The following is a 12,012-nucleotide window of genomic DNA, read 5'->3' on the forward strand; positions in this document are numbered from 1 at the left end:
GGACTGTTTTATGGCTTAGAGTGTGAGCATATGTCCATTGTGGATTGTTGATGATGTTGCATGCTAGGTGATTTGGCATAGCATAATGTGGCCTTTATGGTGGTAGCTAATTCCCATGGTGAGGAATTAGTGATGTTAGTCATTTTGGACTGTTGTTGATGTTTGCATGCTAGGTGATTAGCGTGCATAGCATGGCCCTTGGGGTGGTAGCTAATTCCCATGGTGAGGAATTAGTGATGTGAGTCACTAGGTCTCAAATGAGTGGGACTAGTGAGCTTGGTAGCCGTACCTGGAGTTGGTCGGTGAAGTTGAACTATATGTTCACGAATAGTCGGTACCGCATGCATGGAGTCTCATTGCATAATGTATGTATGGCGTATAATATGAATGGATGTATTCCAATATTATACGTGTGTTTTGTGTTGGTGTTGAGTATGAATTGAGATTATACGTGTGCTTTATGTTGGTGTTGAGTATGAATTGAGATTATACGTGTGCCTTATGTTGGTGTTGAGTATGAAGTTTGAGTTGATGTGCCGTTACTGAATGTGTGTTATGATTAGGGTGATGAAATGTGTTAAATTACTTAACATTGCATGATATTTTATAATGCTTATTATATCGATTGAGGAACTCACCCTTACAACTATTTTTCAGGTAACGAGCAGTGATTGAGTAGGAGCTAGTGCTTGAAGTCTAGTGTAGTTCCTTAGTGGGTCATGCTCTGGTAGATGTAACATCGGGATGGGATGTTTTACATGTTTTATTGTTGGTTGTGAACCAGTTTACATGTAATATGCTACATGTTTTGCATGATTGATTTAATCTCTATCCGCTGCGTATTGTGCAAATGCTTTATGTTTTGAATTAATAAAAGAGCATGACAGTTATCATGGTGAATGGTGTGAAGTAATTGTGTGACACCCTTAATTGCATATTTACTCTGATTGATATATGTTGTTATTTTAATCCAAGCTCTATTTATTGTTGAATTGAAGAAAACTGGGGCACCTATGTCCTCTTTCAAAAATGCGCAGAAAATTATTGAAGATGGCAGTACTGATCAGTGGGGCCGTATGGTAGAGGTCGCCGAGAACAACAATAGAGCCGATTTGGGATTCCAGCGAGGGTTATCTAATGTTAATGAACAACACTCAGCTGTTGTGATCGAGGGTGATGAAGATGAAGACTGCGCCAATTTTGTGACGCATGGAAAGGCTTGCATCAATTGGGTTGCTGTTGATGTTCCTGTTGTTGTCCATCACTCTAAGTAATTTTTCTTTTCATTATTTTGAGAATCTCTCTCCTATGCCTAAGGGAGAAGTGAACATTATTGAGCATTTTTCAATTTTTATCATCAATAAAATGCAATTATATTCATCCATATCTATGATGTTTTATTTTTACTTTTTGCTTTTCTGAAAATGGTAATCATATAAAACATGATTAAATAAATAACAAATTGTCCATCTGCATAATATTTGGTCATAATTCACTTTTCTAAAATCAAAATATCAAATCATTATGCAGGTTGGTTTCTAAACCCATTGAATACAATGATCCTACTCCTTCTCCAAACTTTGAATTCCCTGTGTTTGAGACTGAGAAAGAAAGTGATGAAGAAGTGTCTGATGAATTGTCTCGTCTACTTGAGCACGAGGAAAAAGCCATTCAGTCGTTCAAAGAGCAGATTGAGTTAGTCAACTTGGGTTCCAAAGATGATGTGAAGGAAGTCAAGATTGGGTCTCAACTATGTCCCGAGGTTAAGAAGGGGTTGATTGATCTTCTTAGAGAGTATTCAGATGTGTTTGCTTGGTCCTATCAAGACATGCCTGGTTTGGATTCTGAAATTGTGGAGCATAGATTACCATTGAAGCCAGAATGCCCGCTAGTCAAGCAAAAGTTGAGAAGGACTCATCCTGATATGGCAGTAAAGATCAAAGAAGAAGTGCAAAAGCAAATTGATGTCGATTTCCTTGTTACCACTGAGTATCCGCAATGGGTGGCCAATATTGTGCCTGTTCCGAAGAAGGGTGGAAAAGTCCGTATGTGTGTTGATTATAGAGATTTGAACAAAGTTAGTCCGAAAGATGATTTCCCTCTGCCACACATTGACATGTTGGTAGACAACACACTTAAATTCAAAGTCTTTTCGTTTATGGACGGATTTTCTGGTTATAATCAGATCAAAATGGCACCCGAAGATATGGAGAAGACCACATTCATTACACCCTGGGGAGCATTCTATTATAGAGTGATGCCTTTCGGTTTAAAGAATGTCGGTGCAACATACCAGAGAGCTATGACTACTTTTTTTCATGATATGATGCATAAAGAGATCGAAGTCTATGTTGATGATATGATTGCTAAATCCAAGGATGAAGAAAAGCATGTTGAGCATTTGTTGAAGCTATTCCAGCATTTGAGGAAGTACAAACTCCGCTTGAATCCCAATAAATGTACTTTTGGTGTTCGTTCTAGTAAGTTGTTGGGCTTTATCGTCAGCGAGAAGGGTATTGAAGTTGATCCTGCCAAGGTCAAAGCAATACAAGAGATGCCTGCGCCAAAAACTGAGAAGCAAGTCAAAGGTTTTCTCGGTCACTTGAATTATATCTCAAGATTCATATCAAATATGACTGCCACATGTGCGCCTATATTCAAGCTTCTTCGGAAAGATCAGTCTTGTGATTGGATCGAAGATTGCCAGAAAGCTTTTGACAGTATCAAAGAAGATCTGCTTGAGCCTCCGATTTTGTCTCCGCCGGTTGAAGAAAGACCATTGATCATGTATTTAATTGTGCTTGATGAAAGTATGGGTTGCATTCTAGGTCAGCAAGATGAAACTGGAAAGAAAGAATTTGCTATTTACTACCTCAGTAAGAAATTCACCGACTGTGAGACTCGATATTCTATGCTTGAAAAGACTTGTTGCGCATTGGCTTGGGTTGCTAAGCGTCTGCGTCAGTATATTTTGAATCATACCACTTGGTTGATATCCAAAATGGATCCAATCAAGTATATTTTCGAGAAGCCAGCTTTAACTATGAGAATTTCCCGTTGGCAGATGTTGTCATCTGAGTATGATATCGAATACCAATCTCAAAAAGCTATCAAAGGTAGTGTCTTGGCTGACCATTTGGCTCACCAACCGATTGAAGACTATCAGTCAGTACAGCATGATTTTCCTGACGAAGAGATCTTGTACTTGAAAATGAAAGATTGTGATGAACCATTGCTTGAAGAAGGGCCATAAACTGGTTTTCGTTGGGGCATGGTATTTGATGGAGCTATTAATCAGTATGGTAATGGCATTGGGGCAGTGATCATTACTCCTCAAGGCACTCATTTCCCGTTTACAGCTAGATTGACTTTCTAGTGTACAAATAATATGGTTGAGTATGAAGCTTGCATTATGGGGCTTGAAGAGGCCATTGATCTCAAAATCAAATATCTTGACGTCTATGGAGATTAAACTTTGGTTGTGAATCAAATCAAAGGTGAATGGGAGACGAATCAACCCGGTTCGATACCATATAGAGATTATGCGAGGAGGATTTCAACTTTCTTTACAAAGGTTGAGTTTCATCATATCCCTCGAGATGAAAACCGGATGGCAGATGCTCTTGCAACGTAGGCTTCAACGATTGTGGTAAAGTTCTGGAATGAAGTTCATAATTTGACTGTGATGCGTCTTGATAGGCCAGCCCATGTGTTTGTTGTCGAAGAGATCAAAGATGAGAAGCTGTGGTATTATGATATCAAGTGTTTTCTCCAAATTCAGATACCCGCCCGGGGCATCTTTGAAAGATAAGAAGACCTTGAGGAGATTAGCTGGAAACTTCTACCTGAATGGTGATATGCTTTACAAGAGAAACTTCGATATGGTTTTGCTCAGATGCATGGATAGACACGAAGCAGACCTGTTGATGACTGAAGTCCATGAAGGTTCCTTTGGTACTCATTCCAATGGATATGCTATGGCTAATAAGATGTTGAGAGTAGGTTACTATTGGCTGACAATGGAATCTGATTGTTGCAAGTTTGTGAATAAATGCCACAAGTGTCAAATATATGCAGATAAGATTCATGTTCCTCCGACACTGTTGAATGTCATTTCCTCTCCATGGCCCTTCTCCATGTGGGAAATTGATGTGATTGGTATGATTGAGCCTAAAGCTTCGAACATACATCATTTCATTCTGGTGGCTATTGACTACTTTACAAAGTGGGTTGAAGCGGCATCGTATGCAAATGTAATCAAGCAAGTTGTTGTGAGGTTTATCAAGAATCAGATTATATGCCGGTATGGCATGCCAAGTAAGATCATTACTGATAATGAATCAAACTTGAATAATAATATGGTGGAAGCTCTTTGCAAAGATTTCAAGATTGCACATCATAATTCTTCTCCCTACAGACCTAATATGAATGGGGTTGTTGAAGCTGCAAATAAGAACATCAAGAAGATCATTCAGAAAATGGTTGTGACGTACAAAGATTGGCATGGGATGCTCCCATTTTCTTTGCATGGGTACCGTACATCCATCCGCACTTCAACAGGGGCAACCCCTTTCTCACTTGTTTATGGCATGGAATTTGTGCTCCCAGTGGAGGTTGAGATCCCATTATTACGTGTCTTGATGGAAGCCAAGTTGACAGAAGCTGAATGGTGTCAGACCAGGTATGACCAGCTGCATTTAATTGAAGAGAAGAGGTTGACTGCCATGTGTCATGGTCAGTTATACCAGCAGAGAATGAAGAAAGCTTTTGATAAGAAGGTCAAACCTCGCGTGTCCAGAGAAGGTGACCTTATGCTCAAGAAGATTTTATCTTTGAAGCCGGATGCTAGGGGCAAATGGACTCCTAATTATGAAGGCCCATATGTTGTGAAGAGAGCCTTTTTAGACGGTGCTTTGATTCTTACAACTATGGATGGTGAAGAGTTCACGCGACCTGTGAACGTCGATGCAGTCAAGAAATACTTCTCCTAAAAAAAAGAACATCTCGCTAAGTTGAAAACCCGAAAGGGCGGCTTAGGAAAAAATGAGCGTCTTGGTGGATTGAAAACCCGAAAGGGAGATCCAAGCAAAAATTAGAGACATAAAACAGAAAATGTATCCTGATAATTTGAGTACCCCACCTTGGGGCAATTTATGCAAAAATTAGGGATTATGGCAAGTAACTGCATCCTGTTGATCTTCAGTTTTGAAGACATTCTTGAGCACATCATTGGGTTCTGATTCGTCATCTTCAATCGAAGCCAAGAGCATAATGGATATCAAAGTTGGTAGAAGGATTAGTGATCATTGTACTCAACGTAGCCCTTTTCCATGTAAATTACCATTTTTCAACTTGTGTAAAGATCTATGGAGTCTTGTCATTTACAGACTACTATTTTATTAAATAAAATTGAGTTTTTATCCAATTATTTCTACTCTTGTTTATTTCAGCGAAATAGAATTAAATTTTCTGATGATTATTTTGAAATTGAATTTAAAAATTAAAATCACGTTTTTCTTGAATAATAAAAGCAATTACTTTTTAAGAGCAATCGATTTCATTTAAGGAATATAAACAGTAGTCTAAGAACAGGTAAGTCCTAAAAAGCGAAACATGGTTGGTTTTCCCCAAGAAGCTAGATTGGTCATATCTTTCCGAATGACAACTCAACATCTCCAACCGAGTTCTATTGGTTTCCTCGGCCGAGTTTGTAATTGTCTCCCTCGAGTTGTAGGCGCGTTATCTCAGCGGTTTGCATAGATTCAGCATAGATTGTTATCCCCCTCAGGTCGTCGGCAGAGTTTATACCTGATCCCTATCATCACTGACTCTTGAGAAATATTTCTGGTCCTCTGCAAGGTTGTCTCCCATTTGATATGGTGTTGACCTAAAATTCCCCGCAGAGTTGATGATGCAGATCCCTAGAAATTTGTCCTTTTTCCCTAGCCAGGGTCGAGCCTTTGAGAAGAATGATTCACGTTCATCAGATTCATCTCTTTCTCCAATTGTTGCTCCCATCCTGTTGAGATTGGCAGAGTGTGGTATCGATGATTCATATAAGTGACATTCATATCCTTCGTGATTGTTTTGTCAGTATAATCATCATATATACATATGCATATACATTCATAGATTTCATCATTTGCATTATTATTGCATTTTATGATTCATCCTATTTCTGATCCTCTGTTATGGTGGTATCCTTTTTCCCCGTGCAGATTCGGTGTGTTTGTCCTCTCTCAATTGTAGAGTGTCAACCCCTTAAGCAAAAAGAATTTAACCTTTCTCATTCCCCACCGAGTTATTTCCTCGTGGATGATTATTATTTCAGCTTCCTCCCCAATTGATTGTCTGGATGGAACCACTCCCCCTGAGTTATATCCTAATTGGGTTGAGTCTTTGATTGACCTTTTCTTTCTAGCTCTTACCTAGATAGACGTTTTTGGTCCCCCGAGAGTCTATTACCCAGTAACTGGCAATATTCTTCTCGATTTGTGAGTACTGTGCTCTCACCCAATACCCTGTAACAGTAATCTACTTCCTCTTATTTCTCCCCAGCGGATTCGTTTTCACGTTTCCCCATGAAGTATATCCTTGATATGTTCATCCTAACCGATGACGGATATTCTTTCCCTTTTGAGTCTATCCTCGATATATTCATCTTAACCGATGATGGATATTCTTGTTCTGGTTTTCTGCCTAGTAAAAAGGTAGTTGTAATCCGTATTTCATTCTGCAGAGGGCTAATCCTTGATATGTTCATCTTAACCGATGACGGGTTTCCTCCTCTTTGTGGTCTTCTGCCCAGCAACCGATAGTCGTAAATCCTGCTTCTCCCTCGGAGTCTATCCTTGATATGTTCATCTTAACCGATGCCGAATATTCTCTTTTCAGTATTCTATCCAGTAACTGGTAGATGTAATTCCTACTTTTTCTCAATATTCTATCCTTGACATGTTCATCTCAATTGATGATGGATATTCTTCCCTTTGAGTTTATCCTTGATATGTTCACTGTAACTAGTGACGTATATTCTCTCTTTGGTCTTCTTCCCAGTAACCGGTAGTTGTAAACCCTATTTGGCTTTTCCCCAGCTGGTTATTCTTACCCAATAATTGCTAATGAATACATCTCTTGTTGCCCTCAGCGAGTCATCCTTGATATGTTTACCCTATCCGGTAATAGATGTCCTCTCTGTCAGATTATGTTATCTCCTTACCCAGTACCCGGTAGTGGATAATATACCTCTGTTACTCATGTGTCAAAGATCTTTTCTTCCCCAGTTGAGTTCGAGTGCGTATTTCCTCAGTGAAATTGCCATTTCCTGTTTGGTTCAGGCATTCCAAGTTTGTTCTGATTTACCTATTTCCCCTGCAAACTTTTCCATTTATCCCCGGCTGAGTCTTTCCATTGATTTACTTTCATGGAATCCCTCGTGTCCCCCAGCAGTTTTAAGTCGTGGCCTGGACTACGCACAATCTTTTAACCCCCGAAGTCCCTGTCTCCCCAGTGAGTTTTCCGTAGGAATGCATTATACTCCTGTGGACTTTCAGTCTCTCTAGATTCCTTTCCTTTGTGGCAGCATTTTCCCCATAGAGATTATTTTTAGCATTCATATCATATGCATCATGAGGTCTCTTAGGGACCAAAATTTATTTCTATATATTGTTATTTAATTCCATTCTACTGAGTTGATATGAATATTTTAACCTTCATCTCCTCAGTTAGAACATCCTTAAATAGGGGTAGCTGTAAGACCCCAATTTTGACCCTAAGATCCCTCATGTTATCACATCATATACATTAGCATTGGGATCACACCTTAGCATCCTCCTTACCCCTTATTCATTGGGTTCGCATTGGGAGAGATCACCAAGCACATTTGATTGTATCATACTTTGTTTTTCATTATTTACTAACCAAAATACCAAAAATATGTCAATATATATAGTTTGTTGCTTTTGTAGGTAGTGTGTATGGTCACTATGCTCTATCGAGCTCATATCTAGGGTTTGAGACCCTCAATGCAAGGAGATCAATCAATAAATGGTTCACATTGGCTATGAGTATCATATATGGATCCCCATGATCTTCACATTTTATTTTGGAGTTGGTTTGCCTTGGAAGCCCTAATTCATCTGGGTATCTTGTGACTTCTTCAATAAGTTTCTTCAATAATTGATCAAATATTTCAAGGGATACTTCACATCACATCATCTTATGCATATATGATCCTACATGAGTCCCAAAAATCAATAGAATGTCAAGCTAGCAAGATGGTTCATGGTGGTTGACCAGAGAAAGTCAACTAGTCAAAATTGGGGTTCCCTAGACCCTATCTCCCACAATTTTTATCATATGAAAATTATTCCAAGAGAAAAGTTACTTTAAATGACATTACAAACAACTTTCATGTTGAATTCAAGATCTAGTTTTTCTTGGAAAGTCATTTTTTTATGGTGAAAGATTATAGGCCATTTTGTCTGAACCCTAGTTTGGAAGTCAACTTCCCAAGACCATAACTTGCTCAATTTTTATGAGATGAAATCCATTAAAATTCCATGATCAAATTCAATATGTCTAATTCAACTTTGGTGTTTATAGTAAGTGCAAATTCAACTTTCAAATGCATGTGCCAAGAGGAAACATTATAGGTCATTTTGGGCCAATACCATTGAACAAGTGATTTTCCTCAACTTCTAAAATGCATAACTCCTTCACGACCAATCCAAATGAGGTCAAATTTGTGACCATATTTAATATATTTGAAATAGCTATAACTTTTATGAAGGAAGTTTTCTCATTTGAAGTCCATAGAAAAAGTTATTCAAGGTGGAAGAAGTGAACATTTGACTTGGGACTTAGAAAATTTTCAAATATGTTTGATTTCCCAAACTTCCACCTTAAAATTCATCATGATCCAAGATTCAAATGAAAAAGTGTTCAACATGAAAGTTGTTTCCCTTGATCTCACTTTTTCAAAAAGTCCAAAATCATCTCATTTGGCCAAAGTATGAGGGACTTGCGCATGGGTGTAAGTTAAACGACCATTTGGATAATTTCAACTTCCATTTTTCATACACATTTACATGGACTTCTAACATGATTTTAGCATGATGCACATTGAATTTTGGATCAGGTCACATCATCTCATTGGACTTGTGCACGCCCATGCATCCATGCAACGGAGAATTTCAAATTTTGCCAAAATTGGAAATGTGTGAAAATAAATCTCATGGCCTATAAATAAGACCCTCATTACTCCAAATTGAGGACCTCATGCCTAAGCTTTGAACCTGCAGCCATTAACCCTCACCATTGAAGGATAAATTTGAGGATTTTCTTTGAAAATCGAGTTTCAATTCTCCATCTATTTTGAGATTGAAACTCCAAGAGTCCATCCCTCTCCTTGATCCATTTCACTTCCATCAAGCATCTGAAGCAAGGCCAAGCATAATTGAAAGCAAGATTATGCCAATCTGAAGCTCCATTGAAGGTGATTTTTCAGAATTTTCATCTCTTCGATTCTCTCTCAATTCTCCACCATTCTTGTTGGTTTTTGGTTGTCTGGAGTCCTATCAATGTAGGCAAGAAGATTGAGTTGCTTTGAGGTCAAATCGAAGCAACTCAGTTCATGATCCTCAAAATTCAAATCCCTGTTTCTTTTTATATACTTGGAATTGAACAAAATTGAGGCCAGATTCGAACTCCTGAGCATTTTTCTTTAAATCCATGTCTTGCTTTTTCATTTTGGTGATGGTTGATAATGGACGAGTCCGGTGAGGTCCACCGGAGAAGAAGACCGGAGCCCTACCTCCAGTGATGTGTTGTCATGCATCTCAGCCATATGATCCAACTGATTTGTTCTAATCTCGTGCGTTGTTTTTGATTACCACGTGTGTGGGATAGTTGACTGAAGCGCATATGGAACGCATGTTTCCATCCATCTGATCTGCCACCTCAATTAATGAGGGAGATCAGATGGCTCTCCTTTTTTTGAATTTCTGAATATTTCATTTAATTGCTTATTTATAATTAATTCATATTACTTTCATTTTTAATCCAAAAAATATGGGACTTTCACCAAAAAAATTCAAATATTTTCCTCTTTCATTTTCTGAATTAAAATTATTTTTTGATTTAATTTTGATATTTTCCATGAATTAATTGTTTAAAAATACTTCTGACTTCTCAAAATTATGAATTTTTCTGTCCAAGGTCCTTTGACCTTGTTTGACCTATGATAAATCTCTTGGCCATTTATTTGGTGTTTTGAAGAGGTTTTAGGTTTTTGATCAAACATAATTTAATTTAAATGCATTTTAATTTGATTTTTAATTGATTAATTGTGTAGAAATTATGTTGAGTCATTGTTATTGACTTGTGAAGTTTGACCATGTGTTTGGGCCTTGGTCAAGGTTGATTTGACTTTTGTTGGATTAAAATCATTGGATTTAGGGGATTGATGAAATGTACATTTCATCTCCCAAAATGAATGAATGATTTTAATTTGATAAAATTCCTCCCATGACAAATTTGTGTTTGTCCCATCTCCCCTCTCTCTTTATCTTCAATCCCATTCTATCCCATCCCTTCCATTGACCAATGAAATCTCAATATCCTAAGGCTAATTGGTTCATCAATAACTTCATGTTAGATGAACCAATACAAGTATGGATGAGATTAGGTCCATCCTTTGATCATTTTCTTTTTGTGTGTGGTATGTTTTAGGAGTATGGTTCACTATACCATATCTCTAACATGCATTAACACAAAAATTTCTATTGCCCGGCCTTAGATGGTTGTGACTTCTACATAAGTCCAATTACGATTGCTTAACATAGCGCTAAATTTTGACCAAAAAGGCATAACATTCTAGTAAGTGAGATTGTAACCCTCCCCAATTTCATGGTATTATGTGGAAACTTGGAATTTTTTCCTTCCTTTGGAATATGTCTTGGTTCAAGGATCCATGCTTGTGAATAGAGGGTTGAGTGTTCTCCAAAGAATGACTTAATCAATTGAAAAGCAAAACTCCACTAACTTCTAATCAACTAACATTTGACTAACTTTTATTATTACTGCTTTTAGTTTCAAGTCATTTACCTTATGCCATTTAAATTCAAGTGATTTACCATTTCGTTTGCCATTTACATATCATTTAACTTGTTTATGTTTATGCCATTTTTACTTTGCTCACTTGAGCCATATATTGTGATTGTATATATTTGTTTGTGTACCATGTTTGTGTTTGTGGTCTTAGGACCTTAAAATACCTAATGAACAACAAAAACCCTAAAAAATTGTTTGTGTGGACTATTGGATTTGACCTGAGCCTTGGACTTAGAATTAGGCAACATTCCCTATGCAAAAGGGCTTGGCCAATGCTAACATCTATAAAACCAAGTCATTGAGAATTGAGCTTTCATCTACTGCAGATATTAAGATCCACTTGAGTTTATCTGCTACATGGTCTTAATTCAAAGGTTACTTTGAACCTGTATCTAATGCCTTACTCTGAGCCATTCAAGGAGTATGTCATCTGATACATGGGAAGATTAAAAAGAAGACTATGAAGTTTCTAGCTTGGATGTGGCTATCTTTATTTGATGCCTTTCTCTTTATCTTGCTACTTGTTTATTGATATTGCTTGATTCTAAAGTCCAAAGTAAAAATGGGTTTCTATATGACATTCTTGTCTATTGGATTGCATCCCATTGGTCAGATCTTTTCAACTCTTAACTTTTAAATTGTTTGCTTAGGATTAGTCTCTTCATCTCCTCCCATTTCTTAAATTTCAAATATCTCCCCCTTTTCAAAATCTTCTTTCCTTGTGATTTCTAAACTTAGACCTTATTGCAAAAATAGAAACTTTGGCCTTATGCCATTGCATTTTTAAAATCTTTTCTTAAATCAAACTTGTGAATGAATCTAACCATATTGACTTAAACTTCAAAAGACAAAAAGAACTAACACTCCTTCAAACTCTTTTAGGACCTTTGTGCCTCTTTT

The sequence above is a fragment of the Lathyrus oleraceus genome, chromosome 6 (genome assembly GCF_024323335.1).
Source record: "Lathyrus oleraceus cultivar Zhongwan6 chromosome 6, CAAS_Psat_ZW6_1.0, whole genome shotgun sequence".
Classification (NCBI taxonomy): domain Eukaryota; kingdom Viridiplantae; phylum Streptophyta; class Magnoliopsida; order Fabales; family Fabaceae; genus Lathyrus; species Lathyrus oleraceus.